At 35.8% G+C, this 25,401-nt stretch overlaps 1 pseudogene; it reads left to right on the top strand.

The window, feature by feature from the left end:
• LOC100932101 lies at positions 1 to 24,281 on the top strand (annotated as a pseudogene).
• The last annotated feature ends 1,120 nt before the right edge of the window (positions 24,282 to 25,401 follow it).

The raw sequence follows: 25,401 nt of genomic DNA, 5'->3' as shown, positions 1-25,401 counted from the left end.
ATGTCTCCAGAGGAGATATGCCCAATGATTGCACTGGTGGCTAATTTTCAAGAAGGGACAGTTTCAGAGGTAATCAATATGGCAATGACAGTCCATCCAATCTGGGCCCATGTTACAGCCCCAGGATACAAGAAGCACATCTTTGTGAAAGTTGAAGGGGTGAGGTTCAGACTCTTCAATTATTTGTACAGTTTCCACTCTGTCTAACAAAGACATACTTCATGGATGTTCCCTGTGGTGCAGCCATGTGGAAGCAAATCCAAGGCAGATGAAGCCAGTGAGAAAGCATGAACACCATAGGATGCTTGCCCTGTGAAATGCCTGCTTAAAACTTTCAGACGACCAGAATGAGTAAAAGAAAAGCACAAAAAGATTGAGGGAGAATGTTCAAGTGCCATCTAGAACTGTCCAACTTCATTTATATACCAGGCACCAGAACACATCCTTCTGACCTAATTCTCTGTCTCCGAACTTGGAAAGAGTCACTCAGCATCACCAGATCACCTAGAGAGACATCCTATCCCAATGTTAGAAGACCTCTCTTTAGTAAGAAATATTTTCAAATATTGAGCCTACTGGTTTCTTTGGAACCTCCACCCATTAGTTCTGTTTCTGGCTTTAGATGCCAAACACAATAAATAGAACTTTACTTCCTCTGACCCAAGGGCCCATCAAATACTGGCATGTATCCGGGTCTTTAGGATTATCATATCTAGTTTCTCCAACTCGTTTACTTAAGCAGTAACTCCTTTTGTAATTCAACTAGTAAACTAGTTTCTTTCATTGGACATGAAATATCAGAGTGTAATTGGATATCTGACAAGTCATATTGGCCAATCTTCTTCCACAAACTGCTTTGAGTTATCCTTAATAATTTGAGCTATCCTTATAAGCTTGATCATTTGTTTAGGGCTATTAACAATACTAATCAGAGCTCCTATTTATATAATAGTTCAGGGTTCAGTGCTTTCAAAAAAAAATGTTCCTATGAAAGTAAATACTGCAAACATTACTATTTACATTTATACTGAAGAGAAAGCCAAAATTGAGCAATAAGAAAGAAATGAGAAATGAAAATGAGAAAACTCAGAAAAACACAATTACTTGCTTAAGGTTACACAGTTAGGAAATGGCAGTATTGGGACTTAAGCCAGAATCATTAACTTAAATTGGAAAGGATTTCAGGGGTTAGGGAGGCCAATACCCAAATTTTAAATGTGAAGAAATAGAAGCTCACAGAGGTTAAGGCACTTGCTCAGGGTCACAGAGGTAGTAAGGGCCTGATGTAGCATTTTGAAGCAAAGTCTTCCTAATCCTTAGTTAAAGGCATTGGGAACATTACACCTGACTCCCAATGCCAATGCCAGGCTTCGGTCCAGTGCACTATAGAGACTCTCAGGTAATTAATCAAGCTTATAAGAGTTCACATAAATTTTCAGTCCACGGATTCTATAATCTCAAATGAGAAAATAAAGTCATTTTCTGAAATACTTATTTATGGAAACTTTGGATTGAAAGTTAATAGTAAAAACCAATGTTTGTGATGAAATGAAGAGCACCTTGGTTCATATTTTAGAAAGTGGCTCAAGGCTCCCTCCTAATCTAGGAATTGTAGTCCTTCCTTTAAAATCATCCCACCATCCAACTACACAATCTCTATCTACTAGGCCTCTTCAGTTCTTTCCACGGAAGATCATGCAGATTACTTTGGCATAAGCTGCTCTCCTTTTCCATATTTTTTATTACAAATTAATGAAGATGGTTTCTCCCAGTTATAAATCCTACCTACATCTATGACCATGTTCTCTGCCCGGACCATTCTTATCCAGGTACCTCCTTTAATATTGCGATAAAGCTGAAGCACTATTCTGGGCCCCTTAATATATCCAGTTCATTGTCATTTGTAGAGACAAGATAGATATTTTGATAAATGAGCTTTATGATTTATCTGCCTAACTTCATATCACAGTTTGCTCAACATATTTTCTTTGAGGAGTTCATTTTTTTATGTCAGCTTAGTTGAGTCAAACAAGGAGAGATGTTTAAGTCAGAAGAGGATGCCCAGAGAAGTGGTGAGTTTCTGCACTTTTATTTTTCTTGAGCTGAAGTTTGGGGACTACTGCTTCAGTGGTGATTCCTTATCATCTTAAGGGATTACCACTACTGACCACTTAAGGGTGACCACTTGTGGGGAAACCCATTATATACATTTTGAAATAGATGGTGTCTGAATCTTATTCTCAGTTTCAAAATTGGTGATTCAAAGATTGTTCAATATTTTCCTTCATTCAGCACCATGTCATTCAAAAAAAGAACCCTCTGAATGATGGCACTGTCTATAGGGCAACTCTACTTTTTGGATGGTGACTTGAACATCATTTGCGGGATGCAAACTCCTGGGAATGTCTCTCCATTTTACATGAATATTCAGTTCAGATATTGATGAGCTTGGACAGTATCAAGATTTGTCAAGATCTTCACGCTACTCAAAATTTTATTCTTTGTCCTTTGTTCTCAAAAAGAACTGAGATGTCGGGGAGGTGATACCATGAAATACAAGTGAGTTAGATTTAAATGAGGGAGGGCTGTGCAAGGTCATATGCCTCATTTTTCCTTCCAGAGCCATCTGGTTCCAGGGATCAGAGACAGTCACTCAAAATAAACAACTAAGTGAACCTGTAAGTAAACAAACAAACAAATAAACAAAAAAGAAATAGGGAGAGTTGAGTTCACCATAGACACTGGGAATGTTTAACTTTTGTATTGGGCATATTGTGAATTTCAATAGTTATTTTAAATTGGCAGCTCCTCCCAAATTCCAATTTACCATGTGATTCCTTTTTAGGCATAATTGGATTAGCCTTCTGGTCTTGTGGAATTAGTTGGATTCCATGATCAAATGACTTATTCTTCACTTTAAAGAAAAAAAAGGTTCAATTCTTTCAATCCAGATGGAACAGCACTGGCAGCCTCTCATGAGTACTCACATGTTTGGATGTTTTAAGTTAGAATTAGACTAGGTATTTACTGATATCCCTTTCAACTCTAGAATTCTGGGATTTTGTGAAATCTTCCATCCACTTCCTATAATAATCCTCATTTTAAAGATAAATATAAGATCCAGTATTTCTAGAACACTCCCCATCTCAACCTCCTCTGATAGATAAGCTAGAGGGGGGACACACTAAACTCCACCCAAAGCTTTTCCCTATGGACATTGCAGCTCAGTAGCCTTTTATTCTGTATCTCTGGTTGGCCTGACATTCACTAGTCAAGATGCCTCCCCTGTGCTATCTACTCCCTGGTTTTTCTTCCCCTCTTTTCCAATTTTCTTTTATGTCGTCTTTTGCCTTTAGATTATAAGCTCTTTGAGGGCAGGGACTCTTTCTTATCTGTATCCATGGGGCTTAGCATAGTGCCCGTTTTGGAGTCTGTGATTCATATTTCTCTATTTCTATTCCTTTGCTGCAGTCAGAGGAGGAGAAGAATCAGGGCTTTGGACCTTTTGCAGCATAATGAGGATGGGATGATGGGGCAGAATTGAGTTCTTCTGAAAGTCATTGAAACAGCACATGCAGGTCTGACAGAATGGTGATTGATGAAGGATAAGGTCCTGAGTGAATGTCTTAGGGATTAAAATTTACTTTTCATTGTTGTTAGTTCCTTCTTTAGGCTACTGCTTCATTGGGTACATGGCGTCTCAAGCTATGAAGTCAATTGAAGTTGCTTTATCTTTTATGTCTAAATCTTATTTTGGAGCAAAGTGAGAGAGTACAAGGATCAGATAAGTTGTCCAAGCCTCCATTGTGTTGCTCATTTGTCTTTTTCATCTATTTTCAGGAGTTGAGGAGGAAAAGGTTATATGGAGATGATTGTAGCCTTTGTCTAGAAATTATGTAATATTATCAACTTGGCAGGGTCATTAGGCTCATTGCCTCATTAACTTTCCTAACTAGGCTGGCTGTAGCAGTGTGCTAGAGCCATCTCATAGCTTCTCGTGAGAGTCAATTGTTAAATTTGCAATGTGAACATTTATACCAAAAGAAAATGGCAAATGCTATAAACTGATGCTTTATTTTATGATTTTCTAGGCTTAAAAAATGAAAAAAAAAACAGGTTGGTGAATAAATTAATTAAAATTTTGTCAGAATGCTTCTCTTATCTCCCTAGAGAGCTGATTGTTAAATATTTTATTAGCACATTCATGGATAGCTCACATAAAACTTTTCATAATACTACAATGTAGCCACTTTAGTTATAGAGTCAGATTCCATTTAAGTGAAGGTACTTTGGCTATAATGAACAAGTTTGTACATTTTATTGAAAATGGCATATATGTCCAACTTCCCTTAAACACTATTTCTTCCATATCACTACCATTAATGTCATGCTATCCATAAACAGGGAAAAAAATAAGAAGGCCTTCATTATTGCTGAATTTGATTGCCACAAAACCACTCTCTGGACACAAATGCACTTTAGAAATCACTTTAGTCTCAAAATAATAGGAATTCAAAAAAAGACAAAATGTCAATAATTTGAAAGAGAAACCTTGAATCTACCATGATGCTCCAGGCTTAAATCTATAACAATGTCCCCTCGATCCTTGCCTCTCAATTGGAGAAATATCTATTTTTAAATTGTTTCTTATTTGTTACAGAGATTTCATTTGTCTTGACTTAGTTTTTCTTGTATACCCAGCACATCAAAGACCAACACTGAATTTATTATAGATGATCCCTTTCAGTCTGGCATCTGTTAATAAAAACTGATTAGTAAATAGGGGGTGAGTCATGTTTTCTTTTAACCCCCTAGAATACAGAATATAAGATATGTGTGCTGGCAAGTTGATATTTTGAGGAAAAGGCTTTGATTTCCCTTTCCACATTTCCCAAATCTGTGCCGAATTTTTTAGATCTCCATCCTGATATGAGGAAAAGTCATTCTAAACCACTTGTATGCCAAAGAAAGAGAAGAGGGTTGAGGGGATGGGGGCAACATCTTGCATTTGGTTAGACAGTAGAAGAATAAAGAAAAAATAAATAAAATTTTAAAAAATTTCATAGTGAAATATTAGAAAATGAGATCCTTTCCACTTTTTTCCCCCTTTTTCCTTCCTATTTATTTATTGGTGCTTTGGATTGAGATGGGGGATGTTCCTTAATTCCTTCAGGATCAAAATGGGATTAGCGTTTGAACCTAGAGATAAATCAAGTTGTTCCCCTTCCTCACAGGCATCATTAATCAGTAATGGCAATTGTAACAAATAAGATTAACATATTATTTTAATGTTTACAAAACAGATTGTCTAATTTGATCCAGACAGTAATACTAGGAAATTGTAATATATTGTTAGAGAGTCAGAAAGAGGTAGGTAATGGGTCCAGAGTTACACAACTGCCAAGTGATGGTGCACAATTGGAACCCAGGGCTTTTCTAATGCCATAGCCAAGGTGCATTGTACTTGGCCTTGCAAGAGAAAACCAGTCTGAAATGAATACCAGGGAAAGCCTTCAGTAAGTTAGCAAGTCATAGGAATTCAAGCTAGAAAGAAACTGAAAATCATTTAGATCAAATTTCTCATCTTTCAAGTAGCACAGTTGATTCCTCAGTGAGTTTAGGTGAAAGATCTAAGAGCACTTAACTGCTGCACTATTTTGCTGTGCAGATCACAGATGGATTTGGCAAATGAATTTATAGGAGTTCCAACTATATTGGGATTACAGTCCAAGCTTCTGAATCCCAATACACACAGATCTTCTGAATCCCAGTCTCTCACCAATTCTCTCTTTTTATTATTTTTCTCTGGTTATGCATGTCCATTCTTTTTTCTTAAATAAAAATTTATTTATGAATCGTAGGGAGAAAAAAAATCAGAACAAAAGAAAAGAAAACAAGAAAGACGAAAAAAAAAAAAGTGAACATAACATGCATTGACTTACATTCACTCTCCATAGTTCTCTTTCTGGATACAGATAGTATCGACCCAAAGTTTATTGGGATTGTCCAAAATTTTGACACAATTCCACCTACAATGCATTATTGTCCCCAGTTTTCTCACATCCCCTCCAAATTTTATCATTATCTTTTCCTATCATCTTTGTCAATCTGAGAGGTCTGAGGTGGTTTAAATGTGCATTTCTCTAATTGGTAGTGATTTAGGTAATTTTTTATATGACTATAGATGACTTTAATTTCATCATCTGAAATTTGTTCATATCCTCTGACCATTTTTCAATTGGGGAATGACTTGTATTCATAAATTTGACACAGTTCTTTATATATTTTAGAAATAAGGTCTTTATCAGTAACACTGGTTATAATTCCCCTCCCCTCCACTTTTGTGCTTCCCTTTTAATTTTGTTTGTGTTGGTTTTGTTTATGCAAAAAAAAAATTAATTTAAAGTTATTAAAGTTGTCTATTTTGCATTTTATAACATTCTCTAGCTATTCTTTGTTAATAAATTTCTCTTTTCTCCAAAGATCTGATAGGTAAATTGTCCCTTGCTTTCCTATTATGCTGATGGTATCACCCTTTACACCCAAATCATGTACCCATTTTGAAATTATTTTGATATGGGTTGTGAGATGTGTGTCTATGCTGAGTTTCTGACTTATTATTTTTTTGATAAATAGTGAATTCTTATCCCAGAATCTGGAGTTGTGGATTTATCAAATACTAGATTACTATAATCATAGATTATTGTGCTATGTGTATCTAACCTATTCCATTCAACCACCACTCTATTTCTTAAACAGTATTAAATGGTTTTGATGACTGCTGCTTTGTATTATAGTTTTAAGTCTGGTATTTACAGGCCACCATCCTTTGTATTTTTTCTCCACTAATTCCTTTGATATTCTTGACATTGTTCTTTCTGAGAAATTTTGTTATATTTTTTCTAACTCTATTTTTTTTTTGGCAGTTTGATTTTTATGGCACTAAAAATGTAGACTAATGTAGCTGGAATTGTCATTTATTTTATATTAGCTCAGCCTACCCATAAGCAATTAACATTTTTCATTTGTCTAGATCTAACTTTATTTCTCTGAGAAGCATTTTATAACTGTATTCATATAGTTACTGGGTTTGTCTTGGCAGGTAGAGACCCAAATGTTTTATTTTGCATATGGTTATTTTCTCTTTGTTTCTTGCTGCTGGGCTAGTGGTGATGTTAGGTCAAAGGATCTGCATGAATATATAGCTCTTTGAGAACATACTATATCTTTGATCATTTATCAGTTGAGGCATGGCTCTTATTTTTTTTTTTTATTAATTTCTCTCATTTCCTCTATGTTTGAGAAATGAAGCCTTATCAGAGGAACTTAAAGCCAACATTTCTAGTATGATATTGAATAATAGTGGTGATAATGGGCATCTTTGTTTCACCCTTGATGTTATAGGGGATGTATCCAGCTTCTCCCCAATTCCAAATAATGCTTGCTAATAGTTTTAGATAGATGCTACTTATCATTTTAAGGAAAATTCCCTTTCTTCCTATGCTCTCTAGTGTTTTTAATAACTATGGTTTCTGTATTTTGCCAAAAATATTTCTGCAGCTATTTAGATTATCATATAATTTCTATTAGTTTTATTATTGATAGGGTCAATTACGGTAAGAGTTTTCCTGATATTGAACCAGCCCTGCATTCCTGGTATAACTTCCACTTGGTCACAATGTATTTTTATCCTCCTGATAAGTTGTTATAATATTTTTGCTGATATTTTATTTAGAATTTTTTCATCAACATTCATTGGGAAGATTCTAATTTTCTTTCTTTGTTTTGGCTTTTCCTGATTCAGGCATCAGTACCATATTTGTGATAAAGAAGGAATTTAACAGTATTCCTTTTTCTATTTTTTTTCCAAATAGTTTACATAGTATTTGGATTAATTGATCTCTAAATGTTTGATAGAATTCATTTTTAAATACATCTGGCCCTTGAGATTTTTTCTTAGAGAATTCATTGATTGCTTGTTCGAATACTTTTTCTAAAGTGGGACTATTTAAATAATTTATTTTCTCCTCTGTTAATCTAGGCTATTTATTTTTATACATATTCATCCATTTCATTTAGATTGTCAGATTTGCTGGCATTTAGTTGAGTAAATTAACTCCAAACTATTGCACAAACTTCTCTACTACTGATAAGTTCACCCTTTTCATTTTTTTATTCTGGTAATTTGTTTTCTTCTTTCCCTTTTTCTAACAAAATTAAAAAAATGTTTATCGATATTGTTCATTTTTTTTCCATAAAACAAATTTAGTTTTATTAAGTAGTTCAATAGTTTTCTTAGTTTGGATTTTATTAATCTCTCCTTTGAGTTTCAAAATTTCTATTTGGTATTTAATTAGGAGCTTTCAATTCATTCTTTTTCTAGCTTTTTTTCATTGCAAGCCCAGTTCCTTGATCTCCTTTTTCTCTGTTTTATCCATATAGCCATTTAGAGATATGCATTTTTGCCTAAGAACTGCTTTGGCTCATTATTGTCTTTCTTTTGGATGAGATTATTGATTATCTCTATGATTTGTTGTTTCATCCACTAATTCTTTAGAATTAGATTATTTAATTGCCAATTGGTCTTTAGTCTATCTTTGCCTGGCCCTTTGCTGAATATAATTTTTATTGCATTGTGGTATGAAAGGAGAAACATTCACTATTTCTGCTTTTCTCCATTTAATTATGAGGTTTTTTTGCCCTAATATAGGTAACATTTTTTGGTAGATTGTATGCACTACTAAAAAAAAAAAAAAAAAAAGGAGGTGTATTCCTTTCTATCCCTATTCAGTTTTTTTCCAGGGCTATCATCTCTAAGTTTTCTAGATATGATTCTATTAATCTTGTTATTTTCTTTTTCTTGTTTGTTTATTTTGTGCTTAAATTTATCTAATTCTGAGAGGAGGAGCTTGATGCCCTTTATTAGTATAGTTTTATTGTCTATTTCTTTGACCCTCCCTTCTATCACCTCTTCTCCCTTCTCTTATGCTTCTCTCCTAATGTTTCTGCCCTCCTTTCTATCTAGGCCCTCCCTTCCCCCCCCCCCCCCCTTTTCCTGTTACTTCCTTATAGCATGAGATAAATTTCTATACCTAATTGAGTGAATATGTTATTCCCTATTTTGAGCAAAAACTGATGAGATTAAGCTTCAGACAATGCTCATCGCCCTTTCTTCTTCTAAAATAATATTTTTGTGTGATCTAATTTATCTTATTTTATCACCTCTTTCCTCTTTACCAAGTATAATTATTTTCTAGCATTTAATGACTTTTTCTTTGATATCATCACATCAGAGTCCATTCATATCTTCTTCAGTCCATTTTTCCCCTTCCTTTTCCAAGTTGTTTACTCTTTCTTGCATACCTCTCATTTCTTTTCTCATTTTTTTCTTGTACATCTCTTATTTACCCCTTAAAATATTTTATGAGCACTTCCAGGAAGCATCTTTGGATTTGAGACCAATTCATATCACCCTTTGAGATTTCCCCTTTGGGCATTATCTTCTTCTCTGAGTTGTTGTTTAAGTCTTCCCTGTCATCATAGTACCTGTTTGTGGTAAAAGTTCTTTTCTGTTTCTTGTTCATTTTCTCTTTTTTTCTTTCTTTTGTATTTTTTTTTCTTTTTTTATGCTCATGCTCTGATCCTGGGATAAAGGGAACAGAAGTTCCCAGTCCTCTAAGCCTTGGGTTTGAGCACAGAGACCCTTGTGTTTGGTGTTTTTCTTCCAGCAGAGGTAGCTCTACCTGCTCTCTCTAGTAAGCAATTTACTTTCCCTAGCTGACCATTTGCTTTCTAAACTGGGACTGGAGACTGCCCCCTTGCTAATGAGCCAGGACTGAGGGTCTCATTTGCTGATCTGCTGTGATTAAGACCCTCTCTCTGGTTTTCCTGGACATCATCTGAGCTGGGCTAAATACCCCTTTAATCGCAGTGAGATTGATCTTTCTGGAAATGTTTTTGATCTATGTTGAGCTGGAGAATGATTTCATTCCATCAGACTCAGTTCAGAGCCTTGGTTTCATGAGATTTTTGAAGGAAAATGGAAAAGGTTAAAAAAAAAAATAAACTAATAACCCAGAACTTTGGAGAAATATACTTGAGACAAGAATTCTTACAAGAAAGTGTTAATTCAGTGGAATTGATAAGACTGGTTATCTAGTTAGGCATGGTGCTTAATAGTTCCCTAGTTCAGTATGATTGATTTAATCTTACAAGAAATAATGGTTCCCTAGTGATATAATGATTCGCTTATACTCAGTATGATGAATGGATTTAATTGTAATAGAATATATAAACTCAGCCACAAGAGAGAAGACTTGACCAGTCTCATGGTGTTTCTTCTGTCTTCATTGCTTCTCCACTAAGACTAAGGACTCAGGCTAGTCCCGAGATCCTCCAGAGAGCTAGTCTGGACACTATTTTTAATCCACCCTAGTGTGGGGGCTCTAGAAAGCAATGGTATGTTTTGTTACCCCAACTTGGGAGCTCAAAAAAGCAGGACATTACATTGAAATGTGCAGACTGCTGACTGGCTGATTGGCTGAGACTGCCGACACAGACTGGGATACTGAAGGAGACAATAAAGACTTCCGACTTTATCCCTGACTATTCTCATGGTGATTATTCTGCTGCAACCAAAGCCCATTGGGAGGACCTTCAGAAAGCTAGCCAGAACATTACAAACAGCTTTCTGGCTTCACTCAACCATCTTGGCTCTTTTCCTCCCTTCCCTCACCCTCCCCTCCTACCCATTCTTAAGAAAAACAATAGATACCTTGATAAGCAAGAAAATGGAGAGACTTAGCCTTAGCCCTTTGGCTTGGAGATGAGCTTGTATTTGTGCATAGGAATTTACTGAAGAGTTTCAAGCTTATTTTTTTTCTTCTTTCCTCATAGGAATTTGATGAGGAGTTTCAAGCTTTTTTTTCCCCTTTCTTTCCTTCCTTTCTCCTTTTTATTCCTTCCTCCCTCCCTCTCTCCCTCCTTCCCTTCATTCCCTCCCTCCCTCCTTTCCTCCTCTCCCTCCTTTCCTTCCTCCCTCCCTCCTTTTCTTCCTTCCTTCCTTCCTTCCTTCCTTCCTTCCTTCCTTCCTTCCTTCCTTCCTTCCTTCCTTCCTTCCTTCCTTTCCTCCTTCCTTCCTTTCCCAGGGACATATGCTATATTCTCATGCTATGTAACGACCTTACCATCTCAGAGTTCACGTGTTCAAATGTCAGTCTTTTGATGAAGTTTTGTTGTTGTTGTTATTGTTGTTAAGGGTGATAGAAAGATTAAGGAGGAGGAAGAGCAGTATTTCTATAGTGCAGAGTTAGGCTAATCTATTTTGAGTCTGAATCTTCATAGGAATAGAAATGTTAACCATTTAGGCACAGGCAAAGCTTCATCCACATGGCCGTTTTTTAAAGATTAAGAACAATTTTACCAAGCTAGAACAGGGAAAATTATTTCTGACAGTCCATTTGCACAGCTTTTGGCTGCAAAATTAATTTATTTTCTCCTATAAAGAAAGCAAATAGCCTCACTAGGCACCAAAGTGTCAATTCTCACATACAAACATGAACATTCTTTCAAGGGAAAGATCTGATACATTCACTATTTATACATCAGAATGAAATAAAAAAAGTTTATCTTCCTATTTTTAACAATGTTTTAGTCAAAGTTATTTAAAAAAAAAAAAATACATCCTACTATGGAGAAAAGTAAGTCTGATCCCTGCTAATCAGTAGTTTTACTAATCATTTGATAATTCTTTTTTTCCCACTTTTTTAAGGTTATACCTATACATTCATTTTTTAAATATGTTTCCATATGAGTTATATTGGGAGAGAAGAATCAGAACAAAAGAGAAAAACCATGAGAGAAAAAAATAGAAGAAAAAAGTAAAAACAGTGTATTTTCATACTATTTCAGTATGTATGATCCACATTCAGTCTCCATAGTTCTCTCTTAGAATATGGATGGCATTTTCCATCCAGAGTTTATTGCAATTCCATTGGATCATTGAACTGCCGTGACACACTAAGTCTATCATATTTGATCGTCACACAATCTTCTTGTTGCTGTGTACAATGTTTTCCTAGTTCTGTTCACTTCACTTAGCATCAGCTTATATAGATTTTCTGAAATTTGCCTATTCAGCATTTCTTATTACATACATTGATAGCTATAGTTGCATCAGTTTCTTGTATTCTGATGCTTCTATTTCCTTATTATCTTTAAAACATATCAATATTCATGATCTAAAAAGAATAATGAAAGGGGAGAGGAAAGGGAATACACTGTATAGGTGTGAGGAAGTAAAAAAAAAAAAAAAGATTAGGGAAAATTATCTCACATAATTAGGATATGCAAGTAACCAGCTATACAAATTAGGAAAGGGGATTTAAGAAAGGTTGCCACTTGAACCTCATTCTACATACATATGAGCACACTCACCCATACACATAGTTGCCTATGAAAATACATGAAAAATGTTTTTTTCATACCTGATCATGACATCGGAATAGAGAAGGGTCAGAGACCTTCAGCTAGTCTCTGACCTAGGAAGTAGAATTGTTTTGTTGCCATTATTCTCAGGAGATTTAAAATACCCTAGAAGGAGTTGGGAAACCTAAGTTTTGGCTGATATATTGGCATTATATGTATTGTGATGCTGCAAGAATGGCAGGTGTCAGACAGAAAAAAGCAAAGAGGCCTGCCAGGGAGCCCTAGAGAGACTGTATTTGATGTTCCCCATATGTTAAAAATGGAAAACCCATCTGTTTCAGTACATGAATGCTTGAGGGCACTGTATAATCACTTTGGGGAGAAGGGCATGCAACGCACATTCAAAATTATTTCCTTAGTACAATGTAAAAAGAGAATCAAGAGGTTTTCAGCTGTGTCCAATGGTAATAAATGATATTGCAAAAAGCAGCAATTGACTGTGCCTTGGTCTGATAATATATGCATTGTGTTAGGGATACTCTGCTCTGAGAGCCTTTGGATGATGGAGATTTTTTTTTGGGGGGAGGGTGCATTTTTTTTCCCTTCCCCAGAAATTCTGACTAACCTAAAGGAAGAACCTACTTCCCTATTACAATCAATTAAAAAAAAGTGGATCAAAAAATGACAAAAAGGAAGACAAATCAGTAGAAAAGAGTTGTGGGGGGAAAATGAAAGTCACTCATAGAGGTCTCTATATTGCTCTTCCATAACTTTGGGCCCAGGGGAAGTGAGCAGCTGTCCAAACAATTATATTTCTTGGAATCCCTATGCTCAGATATAGTTCTTCCTTCTATTAGAATCGAGAAGGTTGGAGTGCAAGGGACAAGGGATCAATCACTATGGTAATCTATTTTATAGTATTGATATATAGGGAGGTTGGATTTTTTACTGCTGACTGTTCCTAGAAAGGGAAATATCACTTTTGTTCCAAAAACCACAGGGTAATAAATGGCAGAAAGAGGAAGAGGAAAAAAGGAATAAGATATTCTTTGATTCTGATGGAGAAGCAACACAAATATTTGTTTCCCCAAAGAAAGCTGTGAAGATAACAAGGAAATAGAAATATCAAAATTTAAGAAACTGGTGCCAATATAGCTGAATTTATGCCATAAACATATTGTATCCCCACAGATAGGACCAGAAAGGAACCATTGTAGAAGGTGGTGAGGGACCTGATTCTTGACTCTAAAAGCACTAATAGGGATTGTACTGCCACCAGAATGAACAAAACCTGTAGTAAACAATGACCTTGGCAGAGGAAAGACTTTAACCTTGATGGATTATGATGAATCAAGGATACAGAAATTATATACTTCTCCATGGGCAAAAGACAGCTCCAACAGTCTCCAGGGAAAATAAACCTTATCAAGGTGGTATACATATACACATATGTGTGTGTGTGTAAATTTATGCATTTATACACAAACAATATAGCTCTATATCTCTACATAGATGAATATATATCTATAAATAGATACAAAGGTAAAAGAGAATTAGAGAATGCATTAGTGCCATCAAACTGTGGGTAAATGCACCAAATGAATTTAGTTTATTATTAAATCACACAAGATGATTTTCAAAAATTCAGTTAAAATTATTTGATCATAGATTGAGGAATGGGAAAGAACTTGGAAGCCATCAAATCCAAAACTTTAATTTTAAATATAAGGAACAGAGTAACATTTGACCAGGATTAAGCAGCTAGTAAGTGATGACATCCTGTCCACTGAACCATGCTTTCTTTAAGGTGGGCTGTCACTCACAGCTGCCTGTTAATATAAATAAGCATATCATATTGTAGGGAATATAGTCAGTGATTGATAAACTGCATAATGTGTTTTATTTTATAGTTTATTACACAGGGATATAGTATGTCATGTAGAATATTGCCTATAACATTTGATATAATCTGCCTAATTTTCAGGGATTTCACCTTTTTAGATAGGGGAGTAGTAGAAGTGGTAATTTAACTCTCACATTACTTCCAAAGACCTTTTTCCCCCCCCCCCCTTCTGGGCAGTCCTTTCATCTTCACAAGCTTAGACATATTTCACCGGGAGTGAAGTCTGCAAAATGCTTACATGCTCACATTGGAGCCTGATAACCTGTGAGGAAAGTACTTTTATAAATTTAATTTTATAGATGAAGCAACTGAGAGATTGAGGGCTTACATAACTTTGCCCATGTGCCACAATCACTAAGTAGTCATTTCAGAATTCAAACCCAGGGCCTCTGGCCTTCAAGTATAGGATTATATCTATTACACCATAATGCCTCATGATTAGTATAGCAGATTTCTGTAGGTATTATCTTCTCTCCACCCCCCATTGCCTTAAAAATGAACTGTAGGAGCTCAGCATATTTAGAAGTTTTTAATCTATTTATGTTATTTCTTAAAACTATGTTTTAAAAAACTGATTTTTCTCTTAATCTTGCCAGTTGATAGATTAGCAACAGTAATATCATCTTTAAGAATACACAAAGGTTTATTTTGTAATGTGACACAGAATTCCCAAGCCATTTGTTATTTTGTTTTTCTCCCCTGAGAGAAGTAGGAACATTCCTTTAAGGCAATTTCAGAAAGATCATTAATTTAGTTAGATAAGGAAACTTATTAATTGGGCTAATTATGGAAAGTCCTTTGGGCTGCTGCAAGTTAGAAACACACTTTCTACCACTGATTTCTTTTCTTTGGTTGTTTTAAGGGTAACAATGGATAGACAACTAGGTGATCCTCTTCTTTTCACTTTTTTATGTTACTGATACTGAGACAGAACAAGTCACTTAGATCACAAATAATTAATCCTATATTTTATTTTCCCCCTGTTTTCCTCTTCTCCTTCTCCCTTTTTCCTCCTCTCATTTTCCTTCCTTTTTACTTTTATATTAGATGATTTTAACATCAATATAAATATTCCTTTAAATTCCATAACCAAGCATTTCTTCAATATGATATTCTTTATATATACGGACACTTTCACACCCACTTTCCTAATCTCCCCTGATCCCACCTTCTTTTTTTTTTTTATTAAAGCTTTTTATTTTCAAAACATATGCATGTTTTGACTCTTGAAAAACCTTGTGTTCCAATTTCCCTTCCTCCTCCCACCCTCTCCCCTAGATGGCAAATAATCCAATATATGTTAAACATGTTAAAATATGTTAAATCCAATATATGTATACATATTTATACAATTATCTTGCTGCACAAGAAAAAAGCAGATCAAAAAAAAAGGGGAAAAAATGAAAAAAAATGCAAGCAAACATCAAAAAGAGTGAGAATGTTATATTGTGATCCACACTCAGTTCCCCCAGTCCTCTCTCTGGGTACAGATTGCTCTCTTCATCAGAAGATCATTGGAAATGACCTCAATCATTTCATAGTTGGAAAGCACTACATCCATCAGAATTGATCATTGTCTAATCTTGCTGTTGCCATGTATAATGATCTCCTGGTTCTGCTCATTTCACTCAGCATCCATTCATGAAAGTCTCTCAGTCCTCTCTGAAATCATCCTGCTGTTGATCCCACCTTCTTGTCCTGTGATTCAGCCCTCCCATTACCCCCTTTTCCCTTTCATTAAGACCTCTAATGCTTCTACTTTTCAGTCTTTTCTGAGGTAATTATTCTTGTGGGTTTCACTCTTGAATCTTAACCCACTAATGAGCCATTTCATTTCTATCCTTAAGTGTCTTCCTCCCAGCCCCCCTCCCATCTTATGTTCTTTGCTTTCTAAGCTTTAGTTCTATGTTACTGCCATTATCCTCATCCATTACTTAAAAACTTCTGAACTCAATTAAACTACTATATCCTACAATAGGATTCAGTAACCTCATTTCATTTTATTCCAAATGTTAACTTAAAATAAATGCATGTAGCCCAGAATCTAAAAAAAACAATCAACATGAACTTATTAAATGTTAACTCTGTGCCAATCACTGAGGATAAAAGAGAGGGAAAGACTTTTTCCTGCTCTCAAGGAGTTTATTAGAGTCTGTCAGAAGAAGACAACACCTTCTAACATAAGTGCATTAAAAATACATTAAAATAAACCCTACTGTAAAAATGTATCCCATGTAGACTTCAACAGTCAGAGATCGACAGACAAAGAAATAAAAAAGTGAAATCATTTCAGGTGTGAATGAAGGATTCCTCACATTTTAAGTTACTCAAAAAGTGTCTATGAAATGGCATTCTAGACCTGAGATTCCAATAAAAGAGGGCCAAAGGGTGTCATCATCTCCTGTGTGAAAATAATGTCAAGGAGAGAGGGACACATTGTGAGAGTTCTTTCATTTTTTTAAAACTTTATTTTTAACATATATTGCTTTATGAATTATATTGGGAGAGAAAAATCAGAACAAAAGGGAAAACAATGAAAGAGAGAAAAAAACAGAAAAAAATAAGTGAACATAACCTGTAATGATTTGCATTCAATCTTCTTCATTTTTTTTTTTCTGGATGCAAATGGCATTTTCTGTCCAAAGTCTATTGGGATTGCTTTGAATTACTGAATCACTGAGAATCACTGAACTTACTGTTATTATGTACAATGTATTGCTGGTTCTGCTTATTTCACTCAGCATCAGTTCATATAAATCTTTCCAGGATTCTCTAAAATCATCTCATTCATCATTTTTTATAGAACAATAATCTTCCATTGCCTTCATATATCACAACTTTTTCAGCCATTCCCCAATTGATGGGCATCTCCTCACTTTCCAATTCTTTGCTACCACAGAAAGAGCGGTTATAAATACTTTTGTGCATATGGATCCTTGTCTCTCCTTTATGATTTCCTTGGGGAAAGTCCTTTTCAACTCTTCGTCTATGATCCAGAAATCGCAAAATTCAATCATTTTTAAAGTCCATTTTATTTCTGGTTTTCTTTAAGGAAGACATGTCTGGTTTAGATCAACTTATTCTCCTGAATACCTAAAAGGTTGGCTAAAATGAGCCTACATGGCTTAGAAAATAGGAGTGCTGCACTGGAATCAGAAAGGCTTGGCCAGTTTCAATCTTACTTTTGATACTTTCTAAGTTATGTTGAATCACTTCATTTCATTGTCTCTGTTAATCATGTACAAACTGGAGAAAATCACAATCCTTGTGATAGCAACCTCTTCAGTTTATAAGTATATATAGGCTTACAGCTGGCTGAGCCTTTACATATTATCTAGAATGGGTAGATATGTTATGGGCCAGAACTCTGAACTTGAAACAAAGGATTCTTACAAGGTACTAAGTCAGTGGAATTGATAGAGACAATAGTTATCTAATTTAGCCTGGTTCAGTGTGACTGATTTAATCCTACAAGGAGATATTATTGCCCAGAACTTGAAACAAGGTACCAAGTGGAATTGAGGATACAATGGTTAAATCTGGTTTAGCATTGATTTAATCCTACAACAAATAATGGTTTCCTAGTGATATAATGATTGGTTTATACTCAGTGTGGGGCATATAAGCTAGGAGCCTCAACCAGGATTCAGTCAGGGAGATTCAGAAGCCAGAGAAGGCAGGTGAAAGCTCAAGCTCTCAGAAGCAAGGAGAGAGAAAGTCCTCCAGGAAAACTAGTCAAGCCCCAAGTGAAGGAGACAAGACTTTGAAGGAGACAATAAAGAATTTGGACTTTAACCCCTGGCTACTCGTGTAGTGATTACTGAACTGAAATGAAGGCTGCTCCCAGAGACCCCAAGGAAACCTCAACAGAGACCATTACATTTTTTTTTAATTTAATAGCCTTTTATTTACAGGATATATGCATGGGTAACTTTACAGCATTAACAATTGCCAAACCTCTTGTTCCAATTTTTCACCTCTTAGCCCCCACCCCCTCCCCCAGATGGCAGGATGACCAGTAGATGTTAAATATATTAAAATATAAATTAGATACACAATAAGTATACATGACCAAAACGTTATTTTGCTGTACAAAAAGAATCAGACTCTGAAATATTGTACAATTAGCTTGTGAAGGAAATAAAAAATGCAGGTGGGCATAAATATAGGGATTGGGAATTCAATGTAATGGTTTTTAGTCATCTCCCAGAGTTCTTTCTCTGGGCATAGCTAGTTCAGTTCATTACTGCTCCATTGGAAATGATTTGGTTGATCTCCTTGCTGAGGATGGCCTGGTCCATCAGACCTGGTCATCATATAGTATTGTTGTTGAAGTATATAATGATCTCCTGGTCCTGCTCATTTCACTCAGCATCAGTTCGTGTAAGTCTCTCCAGGCCTTTCTGAAATCATCCTGTTGAGACCATTACATTTTAAAGAGAATATTACATAGATAGGATAGATTATCTACCCCAGGGAGATATCAACAATGGGTTATTTTTTTGTGTAATTTCCAGATGATTGACAGAAACTCAGAAAAGTAAAATGATCACTTAGAACTTGGAATCATCAATAGAATTAGAAAACAAAGGACCCTGGGATTTTTTGAGGACAAACTTATAGATCCTCGTTATACAATTCTAGGAAGATGCTAAATGACACAAACAACAAACCTCAAGGGGGTTGCAGATCTTCTCCCCCTTCCACTCATGCTAGAAATGGATCCAACACAACCCTCCCTACTTTAGTGGGCAGGAAGCCAGGAAACACTGAGGGAAATAAAAACCTTCCTGCAGTATGCAGTATTTTTTTTTTTTTTTTTTTTTTTTTTTTGGTGCTGGAGTAAGACATGCCAAAGTCCAGAAGATCTGGGGACACATTTAAAATATTCATGGAAGCGTAGGTGGCTGCCTGGAATAAACCACTCCAGGGAGAGGCTTCCCAAATGGGGTGTTCACAAGGTGCCCTGGCCATTTATCTGCAGTTCTTCGGGAGAGGAAATCTCTGTATCCCTCTGCCTGGGATATGGGACTACACAAGAGCAGATGCAAAGGGGATGAAATGCTGTGTCACTGGATTCCCAGGTCTGTCTCATCTCCTATCAGGATCAGAGAGGAAATTCTGCTGTTATTCTTCATGGCTTCTTTTTCTCAGCTTTAACCCTAATCTTTTCGTTGGCCTGTATATCTCTAGCAGCTCTTTCAAATGACCAGAGCCTCGGGATATCTTTGGGGCCAAAAGGAAAGAGGATGTATGCGAACACTTCCAAAATGCTATTTTTATAATTGGTTTTCCTTCTCAAAGAAATTATATCTGGAGGCAGAAGCTTTGAGCCAGAAGCTTATTCTTCTAGGTCTGTGGGGCAAATCTACTGATTCCAATAACTACTGTATCTCTAGCCCTTCAAAGTGTGTGATGTGCTTTACACACAATATTTCATTGGAGATTCATGACAACTTTGACCATATTGCCTCTCTGGCCTGTTTCCTCATTTTTAAAGTGAAGGCGTTTAAAGTGAAAGCTTCTATTTCCCCCATTACTTCCTGGCTTCCTGCCCACTAAAGTAGGGAGGGTTGTGTTGGATCCATTTCTAGCATGAGTAGAAGGGGGAGCAGCTCTGCAGCCCCCTCGGGCTTTGTTGTTTGTGTCGTTCAGCATCTTCCTAGGATTGTATAATGAGGCTTTATAAGTTTGTCCTCAAAAAATCCCAGGGTCCTTTGTTTTCTAATTCTATTGATGATTCCAACTTCTGTGTGCTCATGTTACTTTACTGAGTTTCTGTTAATCATCTGGAAATTAGAAAAAAAAAATTACCCATAGTAGCTTCCTCTAGGGCATATGTTTGTGAATGATGTCTGGCAAATAACTAATAAAAGGATGGTCATTTGGCCATCTCTTGTAAACCAATGATGGAGCATGGTGATCTCATATTTATATGCCCTTAAAAGAGTGGTGCTCCCAACAAGTGGTAATTAACTCTAATTACTTAATAATTAATGAGAAGAATGAATATTATAAGATATGGACCTATTCTAATGAGGGACTGGGGATGTCTTAAATGGGCTTAGAGTTGGATAAGCCTTTAGACAACATCTAGTTTAACCTCTTCACTTTACAAATAAGGAAACTGAGCTAAGAGAGGTAATGTGGCCAAAGTTGTCACGATATTCCAATGAAAAACTATGTCAAGAGATAGAGAAAGATCCCTTGCTTTGAAGAAAGAGAACTGGGGTTCAAATCCCAAATTTGTCATTACTTCTAGTATGATATAGCCCTTTGGTCTCACTTTGAGCTCTTAATTATTATTTTAATTATTATAATTTAATTAATTATTTTTAAGATCTTTGAGCAAAGTTCCTTTGATACCTCTAGTGAGTCTTTTTTGTTGGGATTGGTAAAGTGAAAAGAATCCCGACTCTGCCCACAAAGAACCTGCATCCCGGTTCTATCTGAGATTTCTTACTTTTATTACTCTGAGTAAGTCACTGGAAGTCACTGGAAATCTTGTGACTTCATTAATGTTTTCAATTAATTTAGGCAGGCATGCTAGATATTGACTTCAGGCTCTTCTAGCAATGATATTACAAGATCCTGGAATTCAATAAAATGTGTTACCAGAACATCACCTGCTGGAGCACAGTTACGAAACTTCCTACAAATCCAAGCAAAATGGGGCATGTTGTGAAATTTACAATAGTAGAGCATAACCAACTCAATATGCATAGTAGGCTTCTATAAGAAGGGAATGAACTGGTCATGTAGTGAGCTTTGAGGGATAATAGATGTGTAACCTCAGTACTGATCTGGTGCTTCTGAAATGTGGGAAGATCAAGAAAAAAGACCTCTAAACCACAGTCATTCTCAGATGAAATCCATCAAAGCTAGCAGAAAAATATACCTGGAGTGAATATGGTTAAGGGCTAAGTCCTGACATTCAAAGAGCACAATCAGATAGCACTGGTCTAGCTAAAGTTGTAATAACCTAGGGTAGAGCTACTGTGAGAATTAATTATTTTACTCAAATTAATAACCAATTATTTGAATTAAGACCACAGTTTTTTTCCTTTCTATTTCTATTTTCTTATAGAATATTTGGCCAATCTTTGAAGAGTAGGGATATTGCTGAAATGAAATCCTGGGCAAGAACTGGAAAAGTTTAAATATGATCAAAGGGTCTAGTAGAATTCTGATCTGTTATGTTCTAGTCAGGTCTGTGTGAAGGCAAATATACCTTGCCTAGATTGCCCTAGCTGGGAATGATCTAGGTAGATATAAGTTGCTTTGTCCAAAACTGAGTGCTCAGTCAAATTCCCCAGAACCTACCTCATTAAAATAGATCCATATCTTATAATATTAATTCTTCTCATTAATAATCAGAATTGATTGCCACCTGTTGGCACCTCTCTTTGAAAGGCATGTGCCCTTAAGTATGAGACCACCATGATTCATCATTGGTTTATAAGAGATGGCTAGATGACCATCATTTTATTAGGTATTTACCAGCCATAATTCACAAAATAATTTATTACTCAGAAATTATGTCTCTTGAACTCGTTAGCCATCATAGAATCTATTCTCCAGAGAGCCCTATGAGGCAGACACAGAATACACCTCAAAAGATTGGGGGGGACAAGAAGAAAGGGATCATCTCCTAGTTCTCTAAAACATTATCATTCTGAAGCACTCTTAATTCAATATTCATCTAACTCTGCCTTCAAGATTTTGGGAAATCCCTTTATGGGAATTTAGAAGAAGAACCAACCAACAATTGCTCCGCTACAATGGGTAGCAATCTTCACCCTTGGGAAGATTGTCCAAACTGATGAACGGACCCTTTGCAAATACAGAAACCTAAAGAATTCATCATGGAGAGCTGGAACTGCAGTCATTTTGACTCATAATTGCACTGGCAGCTTCCTATATCTTGGGCTCCAGGTCCAAGTCCAGACTACAATAACACCAATTGTTATTTTCTGTTACTTCTCTGATACGAACACCCTGTTATTCCTTGCTACTGATTCCCTTATCTATCTGACAAAGGTGTCTATGACCAAGCTCTCTTTGGTGGAAATTGTTGACATGGTGCCAGAGATGGCATTTAAGGAAGAAGTGAAAACTAGAAAACTCCTTGGTCCTATTGTTAAGGAAATAAGGAGACCATATTTGTTTCTGAGTCTGGGTTAGAAAATGTCGAGGGCTGAAACTTTGAAAAGGTGTACTTGAATCAGACAGCAGAGCACTTACGGCTAATTACCTATCTGATGTGAGATAATGGTTCTATATACATATATTTAGAGGAGATGATAATGTGATGTCTCTCCTCACCACTGGTGCTTGCTGAATGTATAGTGGTGAGGTAATCATGGGCAAGGATTGGAGGGCTGGGGGAGAGAGGTCAGGGTCACTTGCCTACAGGACAAGGAGAGAGGCTTGAGGCTCTGGACTCCAAAATCCAGGATACATCTTTGGCAAGTCACATGTCAGCTTGCCTGCCTCCTTCACTTCTCCCCCAAAGACCGAGGACTTTTGGTTGATCCAGATTAATACTGAGGCCCTCCAGAGAGTTAGCCGAGACTTTATAAGAAAATCCCTTTAGGACTCTAGAGATGTTGCTCCTAGGAATATGCTTTCTGGATGTGCTGACCCAATTCATATCAATGATTTTATATTAGAACAACAGAGAGAAACTTTTAGAAACTCGCTATGCATTGGACTCCTCATTAGATAATCATCAAGTTTCTGTTAAAATATATTGAGTTTGTAGAAGAAGCTGAGAGTAATCAAGGTTTAACTGTGTTTGAAACTAGACAGAAAAAAGAGAAAGAAAAAAAATTCAAAGAAAATGATGCATCAAATATTGATTGCTTCTTGAGATATTGGGCAAAATATGTAGATGAAAAAGAAGTAGCTCTACTTTCAAAGAAGAAAAAAGGAATTATATGAAATCACACCAAGAGGAAAAGAAAAGCAAACATGAGGATGACAAAATCGGAGAAGAAAAGGTCATTTTACACGTCAAAGTACTGTATGACCATCAAGATTGGTCTCATGTTCACATTCCTCAAGCTGTTGGGGTTAATGTCTGTTCTACCATATCACATAAGAAAAGTCCTATTTCCCAAAACAGATTCATGTTTGGTCTGGATGTGCAAAGGTCAACAGATCAGGTTGCTCCATCTTTTTGACTATTCTAGCTGCCTTGTTCCATAGACTATGAAATTAATCTTAGGGAAGTTTATGGAGATTGGCAGTGTTTGAGAAGATTTCCCAGTCACAGTAAAGGTTAAAGAAATCTGCTTTGGTAATGTAGCACCTCAGCTCCTCAGTGTAGCATATGACAGGAATTTTAAGGTCTGGGATAAAGAGGCAGGTTAGTGTGTATCACAATTTATAAATTGGAAAGTCCCTTTTTGTGTCAGGTTCAAGCCTAATGACTATAAACAGAATGTTTTTTATGACTTGTATGACAGGTGAAAAGATAGTACAATGGGATATCAGAAGCAATGATACGGTGCAAAAATATTGCAAGCATTTGGAAGCTGTCCCTATTATTGTCTTTGTGGATGAGAATAGATAATTTGTTAGCACTTTTGAGATAAGAACCTATGTCCTTGAGAATGGGACATTTCTATAGATTTCAAATACAGAATAGAACCAAGTGTCTATTCAACGCCTTCAGTGACTTTGTTTCCTAATGGGAAGTACCTTGCATGTCAGTTCACAAACAATCAAATTTTAATTTTTAGAGCCCAGAACTGATTCAGATTGAATAAAAACATTTGAAGGCTACATATTGGCAGGCTAGCTTGTCATGTGGACTTTTCTCCAAATATGAGTTATGTAATATCAGGAGATGGAAATGGAAAATTAAACATTTGGAACTGGAAGACTCCTTGGGACTGGAAGTTGATTGAAAGCTCATGATAGGTGCTGTGTAGCACCCACATCTTAGAGTATAACCTCTGGCTGAAACGGTCTCATTAAATTAAAGTTTACTTAGTTCTTTTTGATCTGATTACTATTTAACTGTATTTGATTATTAAATGTGTTGGGTGACAATTTCTGTTTCACAGACATATGCTCTTTATGCAGACTTCTGACTCAGTACAAATATATAATTCATTTTGTAATTTTGATTTACGTAATTTCATTCTGCTCTTTATGGATGTCAACAAAATAAGAAATGTCTACTGATAGCCTTTTCTTTCCAATTACAAAGGCTTACTATCACTTATAAATTTTTGATCCATATGTTTTATTGCTATCTCCCTATACTGTTCTTGGAATCCACCTGATCTTCTCCATTAGTTTTGTCATTCCTAACAGCTGAAGTAATAAATGTACATTTAATTCTAAAGGAACAAACACATAGATCTCTAACAAAGTAGACAATAAAAACCTCGGTGATTTCATTGTGCATAAATCTAGAGGAAGAACAAGCTGTTGGTTAAAAAGCTTTTCTTTTCCTCTACACTTATCTAGGTACCAGTTCCAGTAAGTCACACCTTGAGAACTCTATTGTTTCTCCTTGGAGCCCTTACATTTATTTGTTTGTTGGTTAGTTTTCTTGTTCATTTGTGTATTCATTTATTTGTTTATGCATTCATTTACCTGTCTCTCCATCCATCCATCCATCTATTCATTAATTCCTTTGTTTACTTATTTATTTATTATTTTGGTATCTCTCCAGTTGCAATTCATCATTTCCCTTTGGCTACAGTTTAGTTAATGTAGGCAGTTATGAAAGAAAGAATAAACCAGCATCCTTCTCTTTGACCTTCTCAATGCATCAATTGACCTTTATTCATTGAATTAGGTCATTTCTGAATAGTAAATCATGTGGAGGGAAAATTGGGTCTGCATTATTGTGTCATGAAGTATACAAAATATGTAATTTTCCTTCAGGAACATAACTCCTGATTAACAAAAATAAATCACCTGGTCTTTTTAAATAAACTAACTAAAAATAACACTTTAATTTTGATAAACAATCTCCTTTTATTATTTTTGAGGAACTTACTTTTTGATGTTTTAAAATTTCATATATTGTGTGTGTGTGTGTGTGTGTGTGT

The sequence above is a fragment of the Sarcophilus harrisii genome, chromosome 3 (assembly GCF_902635505.1).
Source record: "Sarcophilus harrisii chromosome 3, mSarHar1.11, whole genome shotgun sequence".
NCBI lineage: Eukaryota > Metazoa > Chordata > Mammalia > Dasyuromorphia > Dasyuridae > Sarcophilus > Sarcophilus harrisii.
This window is presented reverse-complemented; position numbering and strand designations above follow the sequence as displayed.